Here is a 13657-nt window from a genome sequence, read left to right on the forward strand (position 1 = left end):
TGACCGAGAGCCACAATTAAATTTCAAAATTTTAGAACATATTACCATAGACTTTTAAAGGCAAAAGGCCAGAATGTTTAACAACAAAAAATCTTAAAATCACCAAGATTAAAATGCAATGAAAGAGGTAAATCAAATAAATAAAAAAAACGTTTCGCGACTACGTGGAAAGCCTTAAGTCTAAGCAGATAGAACATACATATACAATGTGCAATACCAGCGGCTGAAAGGCACAATTAAGTTTCAACATTTTAAAATATATTACCATCATCTTTTAAAGGCAGAAGGCCGCAATGTTTAAGCCTGAAAGATAAATTTAAAAATTAATCATATCAAAATTTTTAAGAAAATGAAAAAAATAACCATAAGAATTTGAAGTAGCTGACAACAGATAATTAAACACAGGTGGCACCAATCAGTACATGAGAACTTAAACACAAAGGTTACGAACGTGATAATCCACAATAATCCACATAAATGGACGTGGCTTGGGTAGTTGAAACCACTACTCAACTTTGACGTCCTCGGTCGGTGAACCACGAAACTCGTAGCGATCAGACAGCTCCACACACGCTCCGACACTGGGCAGGGACCGCCAGCGGACCCAGCCGACTGCACCTCGCGGAGATATCTTCCGTGGTCCGTAGCAACTGACCGACTCCTGCTGGTCCGTCCGCGACTGCTGCTCCGTCGCAGCTGCACCACTGGTGCGTCTCCCACTCACTTTCAGACACCCAACGGAGGAAATATTGGCTCGGACCCAACCAGGCAGAGGAAACACGCCCACTGGCTACCCGACATCCCGGCCCTAGGAAGAGACCGAGCTAAGTTCCACAAGATGGTAATTGAAGGGGCCCAGAAGCTCTCGGAGAACCAGCTACACGTCGCCCGATGCGACGACCGACCTCTCGGAGCCAATACGCCGACCACATTTAAAATAATTTGCCAATCAAAATCACACAGACCACACACACAACCTGACAAACACTTCCACGAAAACCGGAACGATACGCAACAGTAACTAAGTACACACGAACACAAATTGGGATGCGATGCTCACACACACACACACACACACACACACAGCCGACTCATGAACGGTCGGCGAGCCAAAACGCGTCGTCCGGTAGGACGATCCACCAAGACCGTGTCCCGGCTCAAGTGATGCGTGGCGGCAATGGTCGGGCGAGCCACGCCGACGCAGACCTCACTGCTGCTCCAACTCGACTGCACTAGTGCCGCACTGCAAGTGCCGGACTGGCAGGTCCGGACTGCACTCCAGACGCGTTCCAACTGACTAGCAGGAACTCGTAACCCGAACTGCTACCAACTCACTTACAACAGACAACGAGCGGGAAGTAATAGCAGTCGAGCAAAGATACTACGAGAGGGGATATATCGATACGCGCTCCTAACGCCGCTCACGGTCAGGCAAAGCAGCAACTCAGTGACAGTAGTAATTTAAATTAACGTAGTGCGATGGAAGAACGTTAAAAACAGGGTGTAAAATACATGATGGCGTGAGCACGAGCCACGCACGGTTCAGTTGCAATTGCAAAGGCAGTTTGACGCAGGTCCCTTCTTGCCCGTTGCACAATGTAGCGGTCCGCTGCAGCTGTAGTCGGTTATGTTCGGCTCCGTCCTCTCTTTTGGGTAGCAGTGCCTTCGCTCGGAAAGCTCTCCATGCCCGTGATACTATGTTAAGAGCCATACCTGTTGTGTACGACTTCGTACACAATTGTAATGAGAGATGGGCTGCAGAGTGGAGTGGCAACTTATAACTCTATTCCCTGATAACTGAACCTGTAGTTCCGTCACGGGAAAAGCTGCGTATAACACTAACGTGCCGTGAAACACGCTGATCTTACCCTCTGAGAGGATTTCAGAGTTCGACCGTGCGTGTGTCTAATGGAAAAGGGTATCGGACTATAATTGCGAATTTTGTGAAGTTAACAGTAAAACCAAACGGGCCCTAACCTTGGGAATTAACAGAAATGGTAAAATTATAAGTGAATGAAAAAAAAAATGAACGGTCGCCAGCCTAATTAGGCACATTAATTTGGAAATATATATCTGACGAATTGGATATTAGTTATTGAAGTTCCTTTTGTTCAGATTTCCCTTTGAATAACAAACACTATACAAAGTGACACAGGTGTGGACGAGAGGTTCTAGGCGCTTCAGTCTGGAACCGCTCGACCTCTACGGTCGCAGGTTCGAAATCTGCCTCGGGCATGGATGTGTGTGATGTTCTTAGGTTAGTTCGGTTTAAGTAGTTCTAAGTTATGGGGGACTGATGACCTCAGATGTTAAGTCCCATAGTGCTCAGAGCCATTAGAACCATTTGAACAAACTGACAAAGTGCGCTCTGTACTCTGTGTAGCAGCAGTTACCAATAACACACACACACCAGTAAATAATGGGGAGGAAAACTGTACCGAGCTCATACAAATGACGGCCACAATCACTAGCATTACTTAATCAAAATACTGAAACATCACTGCATGAAGTATAGAAGAAATTTTTGACGTGAGGGGCCTCTCTTTCTTGACTGACATGAATAACACAAATAAAGATAAATAACATCTTAAATACACTGTTTAGAGCCGTTTTTTCTTAGTAACAGTAACAGTTTATTTTTGTACTAACAGGAGGACAATATGATGGGGACCCATAAACTGGTATAGTTTCAACTAGCCAAGGTTCTTTGACTACTGAAAAGGTAAGAAACTACCTCTAAAAGATAACCATTCACTTAAATTACTTTGCAAGGTAATAAAATGCTTAATTAACTTAAAAAGTAACTATTCAAAATGGGTACCGAAACTGCACTATCTCTGAAAATGTACGTAACTTCACTTCTAACAGTACTACCGCAAATCAGTTCATTAAAGATTTATATGTACCTGTACTTTAATCACCTGTGAAGCAGGTATTCTTGGCAAAAATATTTACACAATCTTGCACTGTAATCTTACAAAACTATATTTTACAATAAACTAAAGATACTTTACAGAAGCCTATCCAACTTTACTTTTATGGTTTTAGCTTTTAAATAATTAAGGTGTCACTTTCCTATTGATTGATCTGTATATTTTTGTACTTACTCTTTCCACCTTAACAATTTCACTTGGAGTAGTACACAAGCAAAGGAATCAAATTTTACTCTGACTTTCGCACTCCTTTTACTTTAGAAAAAAAATCACTTTTACACCCATGAATGCCAGAATTGTTCATTTACATCAGGATACTCGGATTGAGTAGCACTTAGGTGAGGACCCCGCGTAGATTCGTGGTCAGGACTGAAGTACGGTTTCGAACACGAATTGGTGTTTTATGCGACTATTATTGAAACAACACACAAATTGACTGCTGCATGCCAATATACATTACGTAACTGAATGTATGAAGTCTGTGAAGCAGTGGCGAAGATTAGTGTGAGGCGAAATGGCGGCTAACTGTACTCACGGCTCTTGATGTGCGAATTCTCTACAAAATCTCTTCTTGGCGACGTATTTTCAACGTATTAGAGCCATTCCGTTATTCTGTGAATACCAAGTAACACCGAGACCCGCTTTCGAGGCAAATCCCTTCTAATGCAGCTTCCAACTGCCTCTCTTAGCACCGTCGAGGTGTACCACACTAAGGCTACCCACGCACTGGGTGCCGTTCTCACAAAGGAGCCGCTCAGTTCGACCGCCAAACCCACCTTTTACGTCGCGCCATGCCACTTTCATTGCGGAGGGACTTCCCTACAGCGTTTACGAGTTACAAGCCTGAACCAGCTTTTAAAAAACATACTTCTTTCATAAACATATTCATATTATAATAATTTCAAATTGCAACATATTCTTTTGCTTTTTTCATATATATGTTACAAAACTAATTTTCTTGCGATACACCAGGGAGTTCAAACAACACAGAATGCACACTTCATAAATTGTAGATACACAGTTACTTAAAACAAACCTACTCCTAATCGATATAAGTGTTACAAACTGTCGTCGTAGGAAGGCTGGACAGAGCAGAAATGGTTGCGAACAAGTGACACAGCTAAGAGAAGATTTACTTAACATGTATCTCCAAATGAACGAAGACTCTGTGTATGTATTGCGGCGAGAAACAGAGTCCACCGGCCATAATGTCAGCAATGGTGTGGCTCCCTGAAGCAAGCACAAAGGAACGTCTCGTACCGTAGTGGCTCCGAGCGCGAGTGGGGCAGAGTCGTTACAGCTGGCCATCCTATGCTGCGGTGGCAGACGGCACTCAAAGTACAGAGCTGGTGGGGGTGTGGCTCAGTGGGCGCAGACAGTTGGGTCCACCAGGCCACGCGTCACCACTATCGGCATCAGACAGAAACTCGCTGTTCTGTTGCAATGACACCCATAGGGTGGTATCAATATGTGATACCAAAATGCCACGTCCTGGGCTACACTTGTCACATTTTGTCTCCCTTCCATTTCTCAAACGATTTTTCCTGGTGTAAAGCCATCCAGATCGTCTCTGAGGAACAGCATCACACTGCACCACAACTCCTCGCTGATGAACATGCACTACCTTTACCAATGCCTTGATCTGCCTCTTGTTGCAGGGCCAGCCCTATTTGGCTGTCCTTGAGCCGTGTGACATACAAATTTCTGCACACAGCTGAATGACCTCTGGCAGTATTATGCCCTACTTTCAGTGATTTCCGGCGAGTAGTCAGCGTGCTATGCCGACCCGCCAGGGAAGCCGAAACCGCTAATGAGCTGCTTCCTGGACTCAGCTAGGCGCGCCGGCCCCCGATCGAATCCGTCCAGTGCATTAACGACGAGGGCCGGTATGCCAGCCAGCCTGGATGTGGTTTTTAGGCGGTTTTCCACATCCCGCTAGGTGAATACCGGGCTGGTCCCCACGTTCCGCCTCAGTTTCACGACTCACAGACATTTGAAAACGTTCGCACTATTCCATGGCTTACACTGAACGCAGACAGCTGGGGTACACTAATTCCATCCCAGGAGGTTCGGGGTAGTGGCAGGAAGGACATCCGGCCACCCTCTGCAACTAACACTGGCAAATCAATAGTAACATGGCCGACCCCATGTTGAAGTGGGGCAAAGGCCCCAGGAAAGAGAGTGTGCTATGTAACGTTATCCAGCTAGTTCTTAAGTGTTGCGTAGCAATGTAATTGCGTGGCTCGGTTTGGAAGCTTGCTAAACAGTGAGTTTCCCGACAGTTCTGACGACTGTGGGAGATCCTTGTGTGCCCTCTCGGATGGAGATGGAATTCCATGTTGAGTTTCTCAAGTCTACGGTCAGTGATGCATAGCAGTCAACCAAATTATGTTTCACGTACATAAGGCCAGTAGTAATTCTAAAGTTGTCCTCGTATGCAGCGTAAAATTCTGACAGATGCATTATCCAGTTGTCTGGATGAGTGGTAAGATTTTATGAAAATGCTGTGCTCCATAGGTCTGCTCTATCCTGTTAAAGATACACTATATGATCAAAAATATCCCGTCACCTGGCTGAAAATGATGTACAAGTTCGTGGGGTCCTCCATTGCTAATGCTGGTATACAATATGGTGTTGGGCCATCCTTAGCCTTGATGACAGCTTCCACTCTCGCAGGCATACGTTCAATCAGGTGCTGTATGGTTCAAATGTTCAAATGTGTGTGAAATCTTATGGGACCTTAACTGCTGAGGTCATCAGTCCCTAAGCTTACACACTACTTAACCTAAATTATCCTAAGGAGAAAGACACACACACCCATGCCCGAGGGAGGACTCGAAACTCCGCCGGGTCCAGCTGCACAGTCCATGACTGCAGCGCCCTAGACAGCTCGGCTAATCCCGCCCGACGCTGGATGGTTCAAATGGTTCTGAGCATTATGAGACTTAACTGCTTAGGTCATCAGTCCCCTAGAACTTAGAACCACTTAAACCTAACTAACATAAGGACATCACACACATTCATGCCCGAGGCAGGATTCGAACCCGCGACCGTAGCGCTCGTGCGGTTCCAGACTGTAGCGCCTAGAACCGGGTGCTGGATGGTTTTTTGCGGAATGGCAGCCCATTCTTCACGGAGTGCTGCACCGAGGAGAGGTATCGATGTCGGTCTGTGAGGCCTGACACGAAGTCGGTGCTCCAAAACATCCCAAAGGTGTTCCATAGGATTCAGGTCACGACTCTCTGCAGGCCAGACCATTACAGGAATGTTATTGTCGTGTAACCACTCCGCCACAGGCCGTGAATTATAAACAGGTGCACGATCGTGTTGAAAGACGCTATCGCCATCCTGGAATTGCTCTTCAACAGTGGGAAGCAAGAAGGTGCTTAAAACATCAATGTATGCCTTTGCTGTGATAGTGCCACGCAAAACAACAATGGGTGAAGCCCCCCACGGAAAACACGGCCACACCATAACACCACCGCCTCCGAATTTTACTGTAGGCACTACACACGCTGGCAGATGACGTTCACCGGGCATTCGCCACACCCACACCGTGCCATAGCATCGCGACATTGTGTACCGTGATTTTTCACTCCACACAGCGTTTTATCACTGTTCAATCGTCCAATATTTACGCTCCTTAAACCAAGCAAGGCGTCGTTTGGTATTTACTGGCGTGGTGTATGGCTTATCAGCAGCCTCTCTACCATGAAACCCAAGTTTTCTCATCTCCCACCTAACTGTCAAAGTACTTGCAGTGAATCCTCATGCAGTTTGGAATTCCTGTGTGATGCTCTGGATAGATGTGTGCCTATTACACATTATGATCCCCTTCAACTGCCGGCGGTCTCTGTCAGTCAACAGACGAAGTCGGCCTGACGCTCTTGTGCTGTACGTATCCCCTCACGTTTCCACTTCACTATCACATCGGAAGCAGTGGACCTAGGGATGTATAGGGGTGTGGAAATCTCGCGTACAGACGTATGACACAAGTGACACCCAATTACCTGACCACGTTGGAAGTCCGTGAGCTCCGCGGAGCGCCCCATTCTGCTCTCTCACGACATATAATTACAACTGAGGTCGCTGATGTGGAGTACCTAACAGCAGGTGGACGTACAATGCACCTAATATGAAAAACATATGTTATTTGGGGAGTCCGGATACTTTTGATTGCATAGTGTATTTGTCAAATTCCTTATAAAAAACTGGGATCGCGGTCTAACATTTTTAAAGATACAGTAAAAGTACCGCAGTAGCCTAAACTGAGGTGATGAAAGTCATGGGATAGCGATATGCACAAATACAGATAGTGGTAGCAACACGTACACAGGGTGTAAAAGGGCAGTGCACTGGCAGTGCAGGTCTCGGGAAACTAAGGTGATTCTTGTGAAAAGATTTCCTACTTGATTATGGTCGCACAACGTGGATTAAGGGACTGAACGCGGAATTATAGTTTCACCCACACTCAAGGGACATTTCATTTCGGAAACCGTTACGGAATTCAGTTTTTCGAGAGCTACACTGTCAAGAGTGTGCTGATAACATCCAGTTTCAGGCATTGCCTCTCACCACAAACAATGCAGTGGCCGACGTCCTTCACTTAACGAACGAGTGCAGCACCGTTTGCGTCGAGATGTCAGTGCTAACAGACAAGAAACACTACTGGAAGTAACCGCAGAATTTTCTACGCAAACACGGAGCAAATGGAAGAGTTCAAAGATAAAATAATTGCCGGCAGCACCTCTTCTGGGCTCGCGACCGTATCAGTTGGATTCTAGACGACTGGAAAACCATGGCCTGGTCAGATGTGTTCCGATTTCCGTTGGCAAGAGGTGATGGTAGGATTCGTGTGTCACGTAGGCCCCACGAAGCCATGGACCGAAGTTGTCAACAAGGCGCTGTGCAAGCTGATGGTGGCTCCATAATGGTGTGGGCTGCTCTTACATGGAATGGATTGTTTCCTCTGGTCAAACTGAACCTATCATGGAGTGGAAATGATTATGTTCGGCTACCTGGAGGCCATTTGTCGCCATTCATGGACTTCCTGTGCCCAAATAACAATGGAATTCTTGTGGCTGAGAACGCGCCATGTCACCGAGTCACAACAGCTAAGATTGGTTTGACGAACATTCTGGACGGTTCGAGAGAATGATTTGGCGATCCAGATCGCCCGGCATGAAACCGATGGAATGTTTATGGGACATAATAGGGACGTCAGCTCGTGCACAAAATCCTGCACCGGCAACACTTTGGCGATTATGGGCCACTACAGTTGCAGCATGGTTCAACACTTCTTCAGGGGACTTCCGACGAGTTGTTGAGTCCATGCCTCGTCGACCTTCTGCACTACATCTGGTAAAAGGTGACCCGACACGATATTAGGAGGTATCCCATGATCTCAGTATATAGAGACAAATATTTCATAAAATAGATTTATCGAAGTTATTTTCCAGAGTAACACGGGCCTCAGGCAGAGGCCTTATGTTAGATCTGAAGGCGCTTTTCGACGAATGAAGCGTAGCTGGAAAGACTTAGCAGAAGCCTATAATTACGCTTGTTTCCGGAAAAACTTGAGTGTGATGTGATATTTGCGATATTTTTTTTTCTCCGTTAACTTCAGACTATTTCTCTGTTTTGCGTTTGCCGAGATTACAGACAGTATCTGTTGCAGACAGCACAAGGATTCGCGTGCACTGTTAATGTACGGATTCTGGTTGACTGGTCAAATCTTGGAGTGTTCCTGAGAGTAGTTAGACAGATACAGGTAAATGATAATTAATTGGAACCCACAGCTGCCGACAGGTGTTGTTGACATACCATGATGGGGACAGCTGAAAAAGTGTGCCCCGCCCGCTTTAACATTTTTTTTAATGTTCGGATAATAAGTTGCCGTCTCTTTATCTAAGAACAGATGATGAATGCAGCTAGCCGCTAACTTTGTGTAATGTCTTGTCTCTATAGACGTGTATCTGTTGCCTTTAAGATCCCTTCACCTTCACACATAAATCTCTACAGTAAAGTAAGGGCCTCCAATTTCTTGGCTGATCCGTGATAAGACAGGCGAAAAGTTAGACTAATTGAGGATTATTAGTATTATCTCTATTTTCATTCGCTCTCTCTCTCTTTCTCTCCTTTATCTATGTACAGTTTTTAATATAATATTTCATTACGTGAAATCAGCCAAATAGGATCTTTTGTGGAGTCCTTCGTCTTGGTAATCAGCGGCTGGCTTGCTGTAAGAGATCTTTACATTTATTATTGCTGTTAAACACTGCATTCAGTCGGGAGAGTCAATCGTGTGGACGATTTGACACAGACTCAGTGATTGCAGGCTCTCTTCGACACAGCTGAAACTTCCCCACTAATTACAGGGCCAACGTGATCATCAAATGATTCAGAAAAAACTCATTCGTTCATTCACTTCAGAACAAAAAAAGTCACAAACCTTATTTATGAAGGAAATTGTGTATTAAATCCATCTCCATTACATGTCCAGATCTCCGGTGATTCCACGTCTTAATTATTTTCCGTTTACAATCTCTTTCTCTTCAAACAAACCGCTAGCGGCACAAATGTTAATTGGCTCGCTTTAGCGAGAAGAAAAGCAGAATATGTATCTCTCAGAAACTCGTCAATCCCTCAGCCGATACTCCAGGAGCTGTCCTAGTTACCACTCTAACAACCATGGAGAATGCATATATGCATCTCTGTTATTTCAAAGAATAAACGCACTAGAAAATACTTTGGCGTCGTCGAGCTGTCGCCTCATATGTTACGAGAAAATCAGATCAGATACTTTTCCAAAGTGAATGAATGTGGATGGTTTGATTGACAATGATTAATTGGTGCGTGGTAGAGGGTATTTTCTGTGGGGAAATTACACCGCGACTCGAACCCGGTATCTTCTGCTTATATGGCAGACACTCTATCCATCTGAGCCACCGAGGACAGAGATTAACAGCGCAACTGCAGGGACTTATCCCTTGCACGCATCCCGTTAGACCCACATTCCCAACTGTCCACAATCAACATGCGTAATGATCCTAATAGACACTATCTTCATACGTACAGGTCCTAATTATTGGCTTTACAATAGTGAGAAGTTTAACGGGATAGGGCACTTCCGACGACCCTGACTTAGTCCGATTTTACACGCGTACTGCTGCAGAGAATTATTCCGGGTCTGTCGATAACTGTTCGCGAGTACATCGGTGGAGCGCATCGTAGCCTAATTTGACTCGTTCGCAGCTCGCCGCCGTTTCCTAGTTTAGGAGATAACTCGCGTGCAGTTCATGCCCTAAAGAGTTATCATTTACCTTCCAAGGAACCTGAGTTTGTTTCAGGATTACTGGCAGCTTGATAATGACTTTTGTGCAGGAATAGAGGACCGCTTTCTGAATATCTACGCTTATTCCCATAATAACCATTTTTAGATAAAATGTTATTAAACCTTATTTGCACACGTATGTAATATGCCGACGTCATTTCGTAGTTTCTGTACAGTTTAACTCTAAGTGATAATTTCACTCCTCACTGTCGTGACGCTTCTGGAATCCAGGGGCGTAGTTACTGGGACGGGGGGGGGGGGGGGGGGGGAATCCCCTTCAAGAGCCATGAAGGTGTTTGTGTGCGTGTGTGTGTGCGTGTGTGTGTGTGTGTGTGTGTGTGTGTGTTAGTGGGTTTAAATTCACCCACGTTAAAATATGATGGCATTTATTAGTTGTAATGAACATGACATTAAATTTTGACCTGTTGAACACTTACAACGGCTGTTAGATTGCAAAGTCTGGTAGCAGGGAGAAGGACCGATAAGTTGTCGTTGATAAGTTAAGTGCGTCTCCCTACTTGTTATCGGTACATGTCTGTACACGTCCTTCCTGTCGACCTCTTGTGTTTACGACAGTTGTCAACTTCAGTGATTTAACAGCTGTGGCACTATAGCGTTGTGTGTCAAGTGAAAAATGAATAACGTAACGAGTGTGTTTGAACATGAACAATATGATACGCTTTCGCATAACTTTGATACTTCCGTGCGTTTTTTATGCCATAGCTGCTGAATATCATGCATGCCTAAAGATGCATCATTTTATAGCAGACCGACAACATTCTCCCTCTTACGTCCCTGCTCAACGTGGCGACGAAGGTCTGTCCGCGCCTCATACTCAATTGAAGTCGAAGCTTAACATAGCACCAATAACTTTTATCGACTGTTATCCATATTTATAGAGTGGAGCTATCGCCTCTGTGATCTCTCGAATTTGAAATAAAGGAAACATGGCTTAAATAATATACTGGCTACCAAAAACTCGAAGGCTTTTAATGCTTTAGACTTATACTCGCAGTAATGTAACAATGATAGAGCTAACACGAAAGTTGTGTTTGCAATAGCATAAAACCAACGTGGAGGTGGAGCTTGTAAAACCCGGTGGCTGTGCCCAAACGTCACGGACCAATCCCTGTGCAAGTGTTTATTTACGTGATGGTTAAACGACGTTTCGTCACACTGGCAATAAAAAGGAAATAGCGGTATTCAGGGAGACTGAGAGAGTGTCGTTTGTCCAATTTCGTGTGTCTAGCTTCAAAATTGTTTTAATAGCGTAATATTTTCAAAAAGGCTTTTCATTCCCTCCTTCACCCTTTTCGGTGCGGAATTTCAAAGAATCCCCTTTTACACCACGACTACAGTATAAGATTAACGCCCTCACAAAAATTCAAGTTTCTATCCTTAGCGGTTTGCGCTGGGCGGTAATGAATCAGTCGGCATATGTATATAGATTAGATTACCATTTATTAATAATTACAAGCCCTAAAAATTAATAATGTACGCTACTGTATCAGGTGAATTAAGTTTGTGCTTCTATTTTATCATTTAAGAAAATACTAAATGTATTGGCTCCCTCAGCCATTCATCATTCAGTACCTATTACACCATAAATGTGATAAAAAGTCTCCCCAAGAGAAAGAAGAAACTGGGTATGTCATTATAGGGATGTATTATTTTCTGGCACCTTTTCTAACTTTTGATTATTTCAAGCCATAATTTAGAAAACTTAGACAACCGGTATTTGAAACTGACTGCCGAACTATTCTACTGCCAACATACAACGAGCGTAAGGACCACGTAAGTAAGATACGAGAAATTAGCGCTCATAGAGAGGCGTGCAGACAGTCGGTTTTCCCTCGCTCTATTTGTGAGTGGAACAAAAGGGAAATGACAAGTAGTGGTACAGGGTGCCCTCCGCCACGCACCGTACGGTGAGTTGCGGAGTGTATATGAAGAAGTAGATGTAGGTTCATTTATTTACTAGTAGAGTTATATACATGGCAAAGACGTCGTGAGTGCTATACATACTATGCACAATGCTTCTTCCATTTAGTCCCAAAGTCTAATCCTCAGGCTGACTAATGACTTGCCCTTGATTCAGATGCGTACCTTATTTTGTGCTTTCTTTCCATACCATTTAGGCTGACAAAGGGAGAGTTTTGAAGTGGACTGACGCTTAACATACAGTTTACAGACACTAAACACTCGCGATGTACGTCAAGATCTATACGCTTCCAAATGTTCCCACTAAAGTACTTTCATTTCCATTCGTTTGTGTCTGTGACTGTTCTGTTCCGTCACACCAGCGAACCGTCTTGAACAGCCGCTCAACGCCCCCTTCGCGTCCTGCTCCCGCCTATGGAGAAATACACACCACACACTACATGCTACACTGGGGTCGACAGATGGCGGACATGGCCGTTTTTGGTAACTGATTATTACATTAGCAGAGGAATCCCTGTAACCGATTGTGGTATCGATAGCTACGATGCCACAACGTAGGTGCGCTCTCGTAGGTTGGCACTACGAGAGCGGATGAAGAACGCCGACCACAGCGGCCTCTAGTCCGACGCTGTGGAGTTCTACGAGCGCCGCTCCGGATTCAGCCCATTTTGATCACGAGTAGACGACCAACCAACATTGCTTCTATTTCATAGTGGAGGAGCCACTACAGATTTTGTCTTTGTAGCTTCTAGTAGCTGTTATCTTTGATACCAGTACGGCTTCGCACCTACGTGCTCATATCAGCCAAAGTGAAGTAACCATTTATGTACTCAAATGTTTACCTATAGTAAAGGGGGTTGCACCCCTTTACCGTCCTCCACACCTACAAATCCTAAATCCGTCCCATCCTCTGTTACGCCAGTCCCACCTGGTTATCCGCCCCCTCCACCCCCCCCCCCCCCAAATTCAGTAAGTCCCTCCAGATCCTCGAGCACCATGCACTCCGCCTCGCCTTCCGTATGCGCCTCCCGTCCCCCACGTGGATCCTCTACGACCTCATTCCCTTCCCCCATCTGCTCCTATTCCTCGAACATATCCGCATACTCTACACCTCCCGCCGCCTTGATCCCCCTCACCCCCTGGTTGCTCCTCTCCTCTCCCACCCCAGCCCCCTGCCACACCTTCACTGTTGTGTCTCCCCTACCCTCCATCTCTACATCCTTCATATGGCTTCCGTCAACTCCCCCTCCCAAATGGTGCCCTCTCTCCCTCCATTTATCCCTCCTATCAACCCTGATCCTCAGCCCCCCTTCCTTTTCTGTCCTTTTCCTGGGCTCCCTCTTTCCCCCTTCCATCTTGTTTTCTCCCCACCTAACCTCTCCCTGCTTCCCTTCTCCCCCCTCCCTGGGTCCTTCTGCATTCCCCTCCTGCCTTTCCCCAGTCCCTTTCA

This window comes from Schistocerca americana, chromosome 6 (assembly GCF_021461395.2).
Source record: "Schistocerca americana isolate TAMUIC-IGC-003095 chromosome 6, iqSchAmer2.1, whole genome shotgun sequence".
Classification (NCBI taxonomy): Eukaryota; Metazoa; Arthropoda; class Insecta; order Orthoptera; family Acrididae; genus Schistocerca; species Schistocerca americana.